Source organism: Arachis duranensis, chromosome 9, assembly GCF_000817695.3.
Source record: "Arachis duranensis cultivar V14167 chromosome 9, aradu.V14167.gnm2.J7QH, whole genome shotgun sequence".
In the NCBI taxonomy this organism is placed as follows: Eukaryota; Viridiplantae; Streptophyta; class Magnoliopsida; order Fabales; family Fabaceae; genus Arachis; species Arachis duranensis.
This window is the reverse complement of record NC_029780.3, coordinates 15,705,110-15,721,256: the sequence shown is the minus strand read 5'-3', so window position 1 is coordinate 15,721,256 and position 16,147 is coordinate 15,705,110.

Sequence of the window (16,147 nt, the reverse complement as noted above, 5' to 3'; positions counted from 1 at the left end):
TCACTTCTTCCTCTTGTATTCATGTTTCTTGAGTCATTGTGATTGAAAGGTGTTAATGATTGAGTTAAATTGGCAATGAAAATTGTTCGGCTGTTCGTTGAATTGGTTCGGTGGGAGGTGTTGAATGGTGGATCGGGACCTGAATGTGGGTTCTAAGGTGTGGAGCTGCACCAGTGAGTCATCGGTTGGTCGGCGGGTGGAGTCACCTGCAATGACACTCCGATGCTTAAGTTAGTGTTCGTACGATGAAGAGGCTAAGGTTTTTGGGTAATGATGACATACTTGAGGAGAGAGATTGGTCCCTCTCCCTTATCCTCACTCGTTTGGATAGGCCCCCCTTTTCCTAGGGCCTAACCCTTTTCCAACTGTAGCCAGCTGTCAAAATCCTGTTGAGGGAGCTCGTGTCACGTGGAGGACGCCTACCCATACGGGAGTGAGCGCACGTCCGCCTGGTGAACCGCATGGGTGTTGTTGGGTTGGGTCAGAACATGAATTGAGTGATTTGTGTTCTTAGAATGATTTAGCATATCCTCATATGTAATGAGAAAGGATTCTGTCTCAACAACATTAATGCTTCCCATTTTGGACATCATAAAAATAAGATATACGTTGAATTTATCAGGAAGACCATCAAGAATAACTTGGATATGATCAGTCAATGGTGAGTTGAAAGCAATCAAGCCATCTACTAATTCTTGGATCCTTGCTAGGTAGTCAGTTGCATTTGTGTGTGATTTGACAGATTTGAGTTAAGATTTTAAACTTTGAACTCTAGCTCTTGCTGAGGCCGTAAAGAATACTTCAATTTTTTTCTCACATTTCATAAAAAAATATTTTCAATGAATTATCTTATTCTTGAATTTGGTAGATGCTAAGAGGCATATTATTAAGGATAAATCTTGAAGTTTTTACTCGTTGTATTTCTCAATTTTTATTTGAGGACCTTTGATTGCATCTGTAGCAGCGGCAAATCTTGTAAGAATATTTTCTTTCTTGAAGTGATTGTCCAAACTCTAAGATTGCATAGTGAAAATGGCAATTTGTCCCTATTAGAGTAATTGTTTTATCTAATTTGTATGTGATTATTGAAAGAAGATGTTTAGAGGTGGTGGATGCATTTGCTAGGATCATTATCATTGTTGTTAACAAAAGGCTCTTAATACCATGTTAAGATTTATAGTCCATGAAGATCAGTGATGATCTTGAGATTTTGAGAAGCAAAGAAAGAACATAGAACAATTTTGAAGTAACAAGAAATAGAGAGAATGTTGTAATGAGAAAGTGAATATTATTGATTATGAATGTGAGAGTACGGAGCATCACAATATCTGTGTGAGAGTACGGAGCATTACAATAACTGTTTACATATATACTTGTACTCTTAACTTCTAGTTAAACTAACACTTAAATAGACTAACAACTTTCTAAATAATTTCTATTACTACCCTTGAAATTCTTTCTAACTCAAACACTTTGACTTTGCAAACTAAGCTTTTAAGCAGTTTTTGTGCTTGTTTTAGGCATGAAGTCTCTATAATCTGTTGCATCACCATTGAAGAAATCTATGTTGGTTGATAAAGATAAGCAAAAACATGATGTTTCCTGTCTAAGGACATTGAAGTCAATGGAACAAAAGAGGATTTCATGGGTATTGTTGAATAAGGCTTTGCTCTGAATCTAAAGTTGTTAAGGTTTCAGATTGTAGGCTTGAAATTTGAAAAGTTGAATAAAGGGGTATTTTTGAAAAGAAATATAATTAAAGTTTCAGTTTTCGTTTCTAGAAATTTTAGTACCTGTGTTTCCACTTTTTGGAGGTATTGAAAGGATTAAAATTTTGTGTTCTAAGAATAAAATTTTAGTGCCAATCTCTGGCTACCAAACATAGTATTGAGTCGCAATCCTCTGGTCTCTGGAAACAAATGCTATCTAAATGACTTCATGAATTATGAATATAACAGTGCTATGAAACCAACAATATAATAGTAAATTTCAATCAATATTATAATTGGATGCTAACTTAAAAAAAATCCTCTCCCTCACATTTCAAAGCACATCTCCCTGCATTCCAAAAGAAAAAGCTTTCTTCGGTGCTTCACTACTACTCTCACTACCACTACTTATTCTCTTTAGTGTCGATGTTGTTGCTAGCTCCTCCTTTTTGTGTCGCCGTCACTGTATGTTCTCGTGATTCTGTTGCTGCTACTACTTCTTGTGGTTCAGTAATACCTAAGCACCATTAAATGAAAGATCCATGGAAGTCAATGAGCTATGTTATAAGAGATGTTGTTGATCTTCTTGGTTTGGCTGCTACTGCTATACATACACCTCAATGATTGAATTATTTGGTCTCTCTATTAGGCTGCTCAAGAGACTTTGTTTTGGGCACTCTTTGTTTTTAGTCATGATTGGTAATAACGGTATCAATTTTCTTTAATTCCTTGTTTTTGCTTTTTTGGGAGAAGGAAAAGTGGTTGAATTAGGGCTTTAAATCTAATTTAGTCCCTAAATTTGTTTGTGTTTCTAGTTTTATAAATAGGAAGTTGAGATGTATTTATTTATAATAGTTTTGAATTTTTTTTATTTGAAATGTTCTTCTCCATGACTGTGAGATCATTTACATTAAGTTTCGTAGCACATAAATCCTTAAAAAACTCACTTATTTCTGTGAAGGGTTTCCAGATGTTGGTTCAGAATGCGACAAGAAGCAACGACTCCATAAAGACATGACAATCATGACTCTTCAACCCAGCAAGCCTACCTTGTGAGATGTTTGCACACCTACCCAAGCTAAAGGCGTAACCATAGAAAAACCTCAATTCTCTAATTCACCTACAAATATTTTGCCTCTGGTTCTTCATTAGAGTGAACCCTGCCTTTGGTTTAGCCCACCGACTATTATCAAGTCTCATTAAGTTCAGATTTGGCCGTCTACAAATGTTCACCAAGTCTAACCTTGTCTTATCGTTATCCTTTGTCCTTTCATCATCCATTACCATGTGCACGATATTATCAAACACGTTCTTTTTAATGTGCATCATGCCAGGACAATGTCAAACAAAATTGTCTTTCCAATAAGGCAAGTCCTAAAATATACTCTACCTGGTCTAATTATGCTCCTTACCATATTTCGGAGGTCTCATACCTGCCTCGTTATCAACGATCTATGGGATTCTACTAACACGATGCCAAACTTGCAAATCACTCAATTTCACGGGTGTCTCTTCTTATTCATTTCTATTATTCCTAAATGAGTCTTTGTTGTGCCAAAAAGGATGATTAATATCGAGAAACCTTCGATGACAATCAAATTACAAATTCTTACCCCCATTCGTTAGCCAAAATGACTTTATATCTTCCATACAAATGGGACATGATATTCTGCTTGAGTGGACAAACTTGATAACATCCCATACGCAGAAAAGTCGTTAATGGTCAACATCAACATAACATGCAATTAGAAGTTTGTCTTGGTCAAAATAGCATATATTTCTACACTATTAACCCACAACTCCATCAACTCATCCACCAAGGATTGCAAAAAGACATTTATTTTAGCCTTTGAATTGCTTGGATCAGGTATTATACAAGTTAGGAATATATATGGATCTTTCATGCACATTTTGGGAGATAGGTTATAAGGAGTCACTACTATAAGCCAAGAAGAGTACGCATTACTGAAATTAGTATTTAGTGCAAACACGTTAGAGAACAAAGCTAATCTAATGTTTCTGGACTCGCTCGCAAATGTAGGGTGCATCCTATCAAAGGGCTTCCAAGCATCTCCATGTGACGGGTGCGTCACAAAACCATCATCTCTCTAGTTGTTACTATGCCAAGTCATGTGAGGGGCCGAAGGAATCGATACATACAATCGTTTTAGTTTAGGAATTAAGGGCAAGTAGTGTATTTGTTTGTTTGGAATTTTTTTTAACCGCCATTTACTAATTTATTCTCTCTCGGCTTGAAATCTTGGTACATCACAAAATCTACAAGCAGTTAGATCTAAGTCTCCCTTGTAATACAACATACAACCATTCAAACAACAATCGATTTTTACCGAATTTAGACCCAATTTTGAAATTAACTTCTTTGCTTCGTAGTGGCTCCGGGGGATGTCACTAGTCCCGACAGGTATTAATTCGTTGCAAAGGGTAGCCCACTTACCAAAAGACTATTGGGTGTGATTTGACTCAAATTTAATACTCATTATTTTAACACATGCAGATAATTTTGAATGAACAAATCCCTCGTACAAGGGTTTTGTGAAAGATTCTAACAGATGATAAAAGCTCTTTACCTCTGGGTTAGGCTCTTGTTTAGCATATTCCATATTAGTAACACCTATTGCATAAAATACCATCCCATTGTATCTCTCTTGGTTACCCTCCCAATTCATTTCTTCCATGTTTTGTTCTCTAACCACCCGAACCCTCGTTGATCCACCCCTAGACGTATTGAAATTCGAGACAGACTGGTTAATTCTCTTCTTATTCACTTCTCCGTGTTTCGTCCATATCCAATACCCATCCTTGATATGGAAGGTCTGAAAGTCCAAACCACTTAGTCAGCCGACACTTATAGCACAAACACCTAGATACCCCTTGAGACCTAAACAGTTCCATGTTGAAGACATACGCAACAAACACGTCAACCTTCTCAAAGAATTTAGATTTTAAACCACCCTCCCCTCGTATACTGTTGTTCCTATCATACATCCACAGACAATAACTTAGAATCATCCTACAACAAACACCCTAGAATTCATCCAACAACACAATTTATTAAAATTTTAGAAAATTTGGTAAGGTGTCTCCTATAATTAGAATCTCCTACCAAATTTGATTATCATTTTCTCATAAATCAAACATATTTTAAACAATTTAAACGAAATTTTGGTAGAATTTCTCCTTAATTCAGAGATATCCACCAAATAAATTTAACAGTTTTTACAGAGAAAATATCTGTAGGCATAAATTAGAACAAGCACGAATTCAATAACACATCAAATCCAAACCGTTCTAGTGCGCAACCCCTTATGACTCCATAATTTTTCAGCAAATAAAGATTTCAAGAAGGCGGTTCTACAAAATATTCTCTCACTTCCATCCTAAAATGCTATCCTAGGAAAAGTAAGTCTGGCATAAAACTAAAACATTTGATTATATTTAGAGATAGAAAACCTACCTGAAATACGGATGCATAGAATACGGAAGAAGCAAACTCTAATTAATCTCAGAAAAATAGCACCGTCCTAATAAAAAAGACAACTTATTAAATTTACAAGGTAAAACTAATTCAACAAACTAAACAAAGTCTTCTAACAGCTTGAGCACTCTTAATTTCACCCTACTTAACCTACCTTAACTTAATTTAATTTCTATTTATATTAAATTAACATAAGAAAATCTGATCACAAACTTCATCACACTAATTTAATCCATAATTTGATAAAATACCTAACAAAATCCTAAACTCACAAAAAAGACTAAAAAATAAAAATAACCATACCAAATCCTACTCATAAATTTCATTACACTAATTTACTCACATAAAAATCTGAAAAAACTAAAAAGATTATACCAAATCCTAACACAAACTTTATTACACTAATTTAATCAATAAATTGATAAACTACTTAACAAAATTCTAAAATAAAAAAATCTAAAAATAAAAAATAAAAAATAAAAAATATACCAAAATTATCTCTGATGGTGGCTGCAGGATGGTGGAGGCATGATGGTAACAAGAAGCGGCAGTGACGGTGACAACGTGACCATCACCGATGGCCACGAACCTACCACCATGAACGCAAACAACGGCGGCGTTCCTGAAAGCTCTAGTGACGATAACGTGCAGCGGCAGCAGAGGCTCTAGGTGGTGGTGGTGACGGCAACAACTTCAAGGCCGAAGAGAGAGGACGAGAGGGGAGAGAGAGAAGAGAGAGAGTGAGTTCACAGAAGTGAGGGAAAGGGGGTTCGCGTTTGAATTTTATCCCAACTTTACCGTCGGATTTACTAGCGAAAATTGCCTAAACGCAATGTTTCACAAAACCGATATACCGGCGGCCGAGTCCAACAGATGATCCACAGGTAAAGTTGGCGCTACCGAAATAAGATTTTGTGCCACTGATTACCATCGAATTTAGTAGCAGAACATAAAATCCAACGGTAACTAATTCTGAAAACTAAATCTTGCTTATATCCAATGCAAAAAATGCTACTAACACCGATGGTAAGGGCCACCGCTAAATTTGACGGTAAATCTGACAATATTCTGCATGTTTTTTATAATAGGGAAGGGATAGGTTAGGGGTTTTTTTAATAGAGGAAAACGATGCTGTTTGGGGGGCAAAAAAGAAAAAACCTTCGATACCTTTAGTCACTTAACAAAACCATGATCATAGACCCTTTTAGGTCACCACCAAAATCGTGATCATAGACTACTTTTAGATCACCCTTTTTCAAAAAACCGTGACTATAGACCCTTTTAGGTCACCTCCGAAATCGTGACCATACATACCTTTAGGTCACTCTCCAAAATCATGACCATGGACCTTTTAAGTCATTCTTTAAAATCTTGACCATAGACCCCTTTAGATCACTTACCAAAGCCGTAATCATAGACTTTTTTAGGTCACCCTTTCATAAAACTGTGACCATAGACCTTTTTAGGTCATTCTGCAAAATCGTGACCATAGATACTTTTAGGTCACATACCAAAATCGTGACCATAGACCCTTTCAGACCACTCTTCAAAACTATGACCATAGACTCCTTTAGGTCACCTACCAAAATCGTGACTATAGACCCTTTTAGGTCACCTCCAAAACCGTGATTATAGATCTCTTTAGGTTACTATGCAAAACTTTTACCATAGATCTTTTTAGGTCATCTTTTTTTAAAAAACCGTGATCATAGACGTTTTTAGGTCACATTTTTTTAAAAAATCGTGATTATAGATCCTTTTGTATCACCCTCTAAGACTATAATTATAAACCCTTTTAGGTCACTCTCCAAAATCGTGATCATAAACTTTTTTAGATCATTTTTTTTTTAAATTATGACCATAAATATTTTATGATCATCTTTTTTAAAATAATGTGACTAAAGATATTTTTGTTATAATAAAAAACTATAATCATAGATTTTCTATAATCATAATTTTTTACTAACTAAAAACCTGTGACAAAAATTGTGACTATAGACTAAAAATATTGTAGTTGACAGATGGGTTAGACCTACATGATACGAGTTCTCCACATCGTGCAGTCTATTCTTAGTTTCTTATCATATTAATGTAAAATTACAAAATATAAGTAATGGTGTGAAATTCCCACTTACCAAGTTTAGATATTACCCATTTATCCTTATAGATTTATTTACTTTGTATATTGATTATTTTATATTTTTCTCTTAAAAGATAAAAAAATTCAATTAAAAAATGTTGAAAATACGAAAAGTTAAAAACCATGCATGCTTAATGTAAAATTTGCGGTACATATACCTGAACTCTAATTTAAATATTTTTGCTATAACTTCCCCGGTCGTAATGAATTATCCATTGTAAATTAATTTAAAAATAAAAAAACTTACCAACAAAGACAAGGAAAGTGAATCAGCTAAGGTGATCAAATCAAACATCAAAGCAATTAACCTAGTAGACCGATCCAACACACGTGTAGTTAACTATATATGACACCTCTAAAGTTACTTAAGCGGAGATGAATGAGGTTGGTACACTATTCTCCTTAGCCTTGTCTTCCAAGTCAGCCATAATAGGTCACTTTTTGACCAAATCGATGTTAGAAAATGCTATGATATGTTGTTGTATGTGTATACATAGGTATATACTCTTCGTCTTTGATTTGACAACGCAATATGTTATATGGTCCCATGCTATTATAACCCGTTGTGAATTGTGATCATAGACACAAGCATACACAAGAATAATAATTCTTTTAAAAAGAGCAATCCGAATCATATTCCTTTATAAATTGGAAGCAAAATTGATGATCAAAGGAAAAAATATCAAGACCTATTGGCCAACGAACAATTAGAATTCCGAAATCAAAGCGCAAATCGGGTTTTGGATTTTCTCCATCAACGGTTTCGCACCAGGCAGAAACGTTTCTACATAATAATAAAATAAATATCACCAACATTAAAATATATACAAGAATTGACACACGTAACTCATCATCTAGTTGTTGAATTCTGAAACACTGCGCTTGTTCATTGCTAGCAAACTCTGAAACAACGGTAATGGTATAAGATGAGCAAATATTATTATTTTCAATCAACATTTAATTAGCAATAATTTGCGTTTATATTTATAAGAATTTTATACATAAAAAATATATAATTTATACGGTAAATTTTATTATATTTTTTATAAAATAACATATAATTTATTCTGTGTGATATATTATTTTTTAATTAGTTATTAAGTTATCTATAGTTAAGTTATTTTATAATTAAATTAGTTTTTAAATTAGATAATTATGTAATTTTTTAAAGTATTAAAAATTAAAACATAATTTTTTTTTTCAAATTATTTTTTGAAGATGTATCTTAACCTTCTATAATGGCTTTTGGCCTTTCGCTCCTCCCCCATTTCTTCATTTTCGCTGCGCCTCCCAAACAGTACCGCTTCGTTGATTGTAATCAAATTATAAGCCAACTGAATAACTAAAAAAAACTGATAGAGAATTTCAAGAATGCAAAGAAGAGAAAAAACCAACATATCCAAATACGACGAAGCAGACTTTGGACAGGGATGACAGCAGCGACGGACGAGGACACGACGACTAAAGATGCACCGGAACAAGAAGACACAACGACACAGAGCAGGGGAGCCACAAACGCGACGATGTAGCGTTGGAGACGCACTGGAGCTGGCGAGACGAATCAGAGGAGCCGGCGATTGTGACTTCTGGACTCTGGAGTTCTGCTGTTCGAGACTTCAGGAGAGGCTGACTGGTGAGGAAGAGTTGTTAAATGACGTTGAGAGAGAATGAGAAAGAAGAATTTAGGATTAGAACCATCATTAACATGATTTGGAAAATTAAAAATATCAGTTTCTAATCTTTTAATAAATTATACATTTACCCCTTTTAAAAATTTAATTACAATATAATCTAACTATGTTAAGATAGTAACTCAAATTAAAAGCAAATATCCAATTAAGATGCGACACATCATAGGGGGTAATTTACATGTTATTTTAGGGAGGGTTTGGTAGAATTCACCAATTTATACTTATATTTATTAGAATTTTCACACATGAACCAATATAGTTTGCGTTCACATTTTTAGAATTTGTACGTATAAATTAATAAAATTTATTTGTCAAAGACAATTTAATATTTGTACTAGTCAAATAATAACAAAAAATATAAAAATTTATTGGTCCCTAAGAAATTTTCAAATAATGGAAGGAGTTTTTTAGGTTTAGTACTCGACCATTCTAGGTAGCGAAGATCACATTGCAAAAAGTAATTGTTGTTCGAAGAATTTCAACCGACTAAATTAACAGGTACATTGATTCAAGGGATAGGAGCCAACACTAAAGGTTTCGATTTGCCTAGACTTGTTGAAAAACGAGGTCAACAAATTGAGTATCGAGATCGATGGTGAGTTGTACAAAGGGCAGTTACTTAATTATGTATTTGGCGAAAATAGTTATTTTTGAACTCCTTAAGGGATGACACTTAGCTTGGCAATATAGGATTGATCAACTTGTTCTATAAATTAAGAAGGTTCAATAGCGTCAAGGGGTTAGAATTCGTTTTCAGAGAACACTCACGGACACTCACGTCCCAGCGAACTTCTAAGTCTGCCTTGAATTTTTTTCTGTAGGATTTCTTCCATGTCTTTTCATTTCTTTTGAATTCCTTGTAAGTTTCTTTTCTGCAATTTACTGTTCTCTTGCAAGTTCTTCTTCTTTCTGCTTTAAAGTTATGCACAATCGTTTTAAATTCAAAGTCCTTCAATTGTGTTGGAGGCATTTTATTACTTTCTTTAAATTTAAAGTCATTTACTTTGTCTTTTGTAATTTCAAATTCAAGAGATTCAATTCTAGTTTACATTCCACATTTTTCTCTCTCTTTCACTTGTTCAAAAATGAAGTTTTTGGTGCGATTTTCGAAATTAGTATCTATAGAAGAGGAGTAGGTTTCACTCCCAAATCATAGATAAAGAACCAACCAAGATTTGCTAAGTTGTATTCAGAAAATGCTTATAAAGTCAAATACGTGGATACTGGTATCAAAGTAAAGTCTATTAATGAAAAATATCTAAAACAGTATCGATGTCTAAAAGATAATATTTGAAATAAAAGTCAAGATATATATATATATAAAGGGATTTTGACATGACTTTCTTCATAGATAGGGCTCCAAAAGTTCTTCCAGGTCAAATCTGAGACGTACTCTTTCTTCATCAATTGAGCTGAATGAGAATTTCTTCATGTTCTTTGAGTTGTAACATCTCATATTTCCTTTTGAGTTCAGCCTGAGTGCTTTCCATTTTTCACAGTTCTTAATTAAGATCTTTTTTTCTCTTATCAACTTTGAGGAGAGGATCTCGCAGTAGAGCTTTATCTGCACGAACTTGAGCAAGTTCTTTTTCAAGTTCTTCTCTTCGACAAACCAGTTGATCGAGAGTATTAGCTACATGAGCAACATTCGTTTCATACTTTTGTTAAATTTTTTGTGATTATGCATATGAAACTTTGAATTGCGCAGATTCTGTCTGAATCTCAGTCATACCTTTTTTGTAGTCAGTAAGTTTTCCGTGAGAGATGAATAAGTTGTTAATAATTTTTTTTAAATTTCTTTACTTGTTCGAAAAATCTGATAGGTACTTGATATTTGAGGGTTGAACTCAAAATGTCAGAAAGTAAGTTGTTTAGATCATCTTGATTTAGTCATTCATCGACAGTCTACTTCAATAAATGAAGAAGCCTCTTTAAAATTTTGAGAACTTAAGGAGTTAATTATTTTGGGAATTGAAATTCTGATAATTTGTTAATGGGTGAAGATTGAGGAGTCATTCCCATTTTATGGGATAAACTAGAAATAGTAGAAATGAGTTCATTTAGATTGGCTTCTTGTGGGTTGAGAGCTTGATCTGATGCAGAGTGTTTATATTCTTGATGTGTGTCGACATCAGGATTGGCTTCTTTAGCAAGGTTAACCTCATCAATAGGGTTGGATATTTCATTGGCTTGAGGATCAGTTTGGGAGATAGGATTAATATCTGCTTTGGATTTCTCTGTTGGACTATTTTCGATAGAAGGAGAAGAAAGAGTGGTGAGATCAACGTCAATCCTTTCAAGAGAAGCTTCATTTTTGATGGATTGAGCTTTCAGAGATTTTTCTTGTTCTTGTTGGCTTTCAAGATCTGCTTCTCTGCTAGGTTGATTGCTCTCTTTTTCATCATGCAAATAATGTGACAAGACATGCCCACTTGATGAAAAGGATGGTGAAGGTTTTTTGTCCTCCTTATTAGGAGATTTGTTTTGGTTGATGTTGTGTTTGGAACTAAAGTTGTTTCTTTGGTGGATTTTTTGACCTGCAATGGTTAAATCATAGATGTCGAAAGTGGTGTTATCATTTGATAATATGGTTTAGTGAAATATATCGTTAAAGGTTATTGAAATACCTCAATTTCTTGAGACGGTGAGTTCGAAGAGTGCATAGAATCTATGACAATTTTGCTAAAATTCGAAGTATTCGAAGAGGCAGTGAAATTGCTTGAGTTGTCAGAAGTGTTCTCCATAAGCGAGTCAGTAGGTTTATTGAAAGTTTCTTGAACTAAAGAGTCCCTCTATAAAAAAATATGATTAAAAATAAATATATGAAAACTTATGTTAGAGCAGATAAAATAGAAGTTCTTTAAATTTACCTTGTTGGTTTGTTTGACTTTTGGTGAAGTTTTTCGTGTTTTTTTTCTTTTTCTGAGATTGTGGTGGTTCAGTTTTCCTTTTTGAGGTCTTAGAGGTTGGCACTACGAGAGTGTCTGAAGGAGATTTGATAAGCCATTGAAAAATATTTTCTAATTATCGATCATAACGAGAATGATAGCTCTGCCACCACTCAATGAATGACTTAGTAACGTAATTGCTGAGAACAAAAAAATGGGAAGTAATTTTTTCGGTGTCTCTCATTGTGTTCAAGGCACTTGTTGATTTCTTGCTTATTCTTGAAATTAATGTGACAGAGAGGGGGAGTTTTGCTTGGAAAAGGTGTAGAAATGGCTTGAAAAAAATTCATTTGTCTTGTAACATAATGGGGAGCATGAAAAGTAACTCGAAATTGATCTTTCTTGTATTAAGGTATACATGTTGGTATCACTTGGACTGAGAGAAAATTGGATCACATTTCATCATTTAGATGTTGAGCATCATCATCATTATTTTTTCGAACCATTGGGCGTCGAAACCAAGTCAGCCCACATTTTTTATCAACAAATGGAGCAAAGTATAGGTCTTCATTCTAAAAATATTTGCTTGACTAAAATTTTGAGAAGACTTCCTAGAAAAGTTCAGTAGTGGAATGTGAATGGATGAAGTTTGGTTGGAAGGTAACCAGTCAAAGACCTTTAGTGTTTGGTTTTTCGAAAGAGGATATTACTACTTTGTGTTTCATGTGTTTCTCGAAATAAAGCTGCATTCAGCCAAAGGTGCAATAACCAAAGTGGACTTCCTGCCTAACTGAGGATCTAGTGTGAAGGCTGTCGACCATCTGACCCAATTCATCATATAAATTTTCCAGAAGCAATAATGTCAAATTCAGCTTTTTTTTCATGGATGAAGACAGTAAGGGGATATATAGTTTTTGCATTGAGACACTTCTTGAACATAAGACTATGGCATTCAGCTAGTGGTAAAGAAAGGCCACATGCTCATCATCAATAACTAATGTACCTTGTTTCTCATGTTTTGTTTGATGAATTCTCCATAGGAGCTTTTCTCGACAATGTTATATTTATGTTCAGGCTTCATATCGAAAGTAATTGTAGGACCGTTTGATGGAAGACTTGTAATAGCTACTGCATCAAAAAGTGTAGGGCCAACCATTCCACATGGTAAATGAAATGGGAAATCTTGATATTGTGAAATTTTAAGAAGATCATATATTCCTCAAAATTTTCATTCATCCGTCTTAAAGGGTTCTAACCTTTTAAATCAAGTAAGAAAACTCGCACCTTTGAACACAATCTTGGGATTATTGTGAAATGGGCAAGCATGATCAATAAAAAGGGCAACAAAAATGTTTTATTTGATCAACAAATCTTGATTTTCACTACATACTAGGAAAATAATGAAAAACTTTCTTTGCTTGTCTTGGAGAGTTTAAAGGGCAGAGAAAACAATGGAGTTCATTTTCAATAGAAAAGGAAAATAGAGTCTTTCTATCGTTGGTTGTATTTTCTAAATCCTCGATAACAATATTCGCTTTAGAGGAAAGGATTTTCAGACTCGAGTGCTTGAAAGATTTTGCGGATTCTTGTTCTTTTTTGTGTTTTACAAGCTATTTTTCTTTGACTTTTATCAGGGTTGTTACTATGAAAGTTGAAGTATCCATTTCTACACAATTTGAATGGAGGTAAATTTGATTATTAGTTTTTTAAAATCAATAAAAGTGAGAAAGGGTAGTGGTATGACAGTGCATAAATATTAGAGGTTAGGATTTCTTGTATTTAATTTCTATGAATAGAAAATTTAATAAAGGAAGATATCTTTAAATAACAAGATGAGAAGAGAAAGAGGAACGTATCAAGAAAATCCAGAGGAGAAGTGAGATTTGAAACTTGAAATTCTTCACAATAATAAAAATGAAGGTAGAGGTGAAAAGAAAAATTCTTTGAAGATAAACAGTCTCTGAGAAAATTTTGAATTTTGAAAGAGGAGGTGTTTTTCATTAAATTTATAATTTTAGAAAATTGAAACGTAATGAATTAATGATGTGCGTGATGCTTGTAATTAATGGGTTCGTGCTAACTAAGACAGTTATTAAGCATGTAAACGAACTTTCTTTTTCCTTTTATTTTAGTGTTAGAAAAAATTTTATTTAGGATTAATTATTTTATCTTTTTAGAATTTTCGATGATAATAATAATCTTAGGGTGCAATTTGTTAGTCGAAGTATTTCGACCAATTGAATCAATAGTGACGTTGATTCAAGGGACAAGAACTGACATAGAAGGTTTCGATTTGTCTAGACTTGTCGAAAAATGAAGTCAACAAATTGAGTATCGAGATCGATGGTGAATTGTACAAAGGGCAGTTACTTAATTATGCATTTGGTGGAAATAGCTATTTTTAAACTTCTTAAGAGTGACACTTAGTTTTGCAATATAGAATTCGTCTTCAGAAAATATTCACGTACATTCACATCCTAGTAAATTTTTGAGTCTGCCTCAAGTTTTTTTTTTGTAGAATTTTTTCCATGTCTTTTCATTTTTTTAAATTCTTTGTAATTTTTTTTTTTGCAATTTACTTTTTTCTTACAAGTTCTTCTTCTTTCTTCTTTAAAATTCTGCACTGTCGTTTTAAATTCAAAGTCCTTTAACGAAAAATATTTTATTGTTTTCTTTAAATTTAGAGCCATTTACTTTGTCTTTTGTAATTTTAAATTTAAGTAATTTAATTTTAATTTATATTTTAAATTTTTTTTATTTGTTCAAAAATAAAGTCTTGGTACAATTTTTAAAATTAATATCTATAAAAAGGGAATAAAATTTGCTCCCAAATTATAGATATCGAACCAAAATTTACTAAAAATTTGCACAGTAGTAATATGAATGAACAATGAAGCATTGTGTTATGAAGCAAGCTAATACATATGGTACAATACTATACAAGAAACACCATAATCAACCCATCTCTCAAATTCTCTCTTTGAAAACACGTTAAAATTTTACTTATTGGCATCTTTCTTTTAATGGTATAATATTAGATTATTTCTAATGAACCTAAGTTTTCTAGAAAAAACCTCACCTAAAAGTATTATTAATTGCACAAACAATTATTAATATTTTAAATATACAACCACGAACTAATAACCTATTATATATTGCACCAATAATTATTAGAGAATTCTTATGTGTATATGTACAAAAAATTCATAAAAGAGCTAATTAATTAAAGTCATGAGCAATATAATTAAAAATATATAAAAGTATATAAAAAAAAGCATTCAATAGAATATTATATTATAAGATATGGATACAACTGTTTTGATATGTAAATGGTGACATAGAATATTAAACAGAGAGGAAAGTAGGTAAGGAAGGGAAAAGCAAAAAACTTGGTACTCCTTTCAATTCATGGATCGATCGGAGTCCCTCTTTATTAAAATTATTATTAGGTTACCAAAAGTTTGCTTCTCATGATCTAAGTTTTGCATTTGGAATCTCAGCATCGTTTGCTGTTTTGACAAGTAAACAAGGATTCCGAGACAAAGCCTCCAAAAAGATAGAAAAGGAATACCTATTGAATTGGTTTCAAGAACCCCTTTTGAATAGTCTAATAATTAATGTTATCTCCAAAAGTAGAAATAAATGTTGGTAAAAATAAAAATTGGTTTCTATGCCCCATTTGTCACATTAAAAACAAATTTGACAATAAAATAAGGTGATCAAGAATTAAGAAATAATGATAATTATCTAGAAAATTATGTTGGTATCAATATTTCTAACCCAATTAACAGCCAAGCAAAGTTTATTATTATTAATGTTTTGAAAACCGAATTACACATACTGGCTTGATTAGATTAATTGAAAATTGACTATCAAATTAATTTGGTTTAATTGGACGAGTGAGTTGACCACTCTATCAATCCAAATTGATTAAATTTAATTTTTTATATAAATATATTATTTTATTATATATATTTAATTCAATTCTAATTAAATTTCAATTGAACATTTCAACTTTTAATTTTTTAACTCTATCAGTTCAATCACCGATTTATTCTTTAGAACCTTGTTTATTACCGGCTATATTAACGTAGGTTATGATATGATATCTTCAAAGGTGAATTTATTTCTTTGCTTGATTTGATCATTTTCAATCCTTTCGTCATAAACATGCCCTAAAATTGCTCTAAAAAAATTTTAAAATAATTATTGAGTAATAGTAA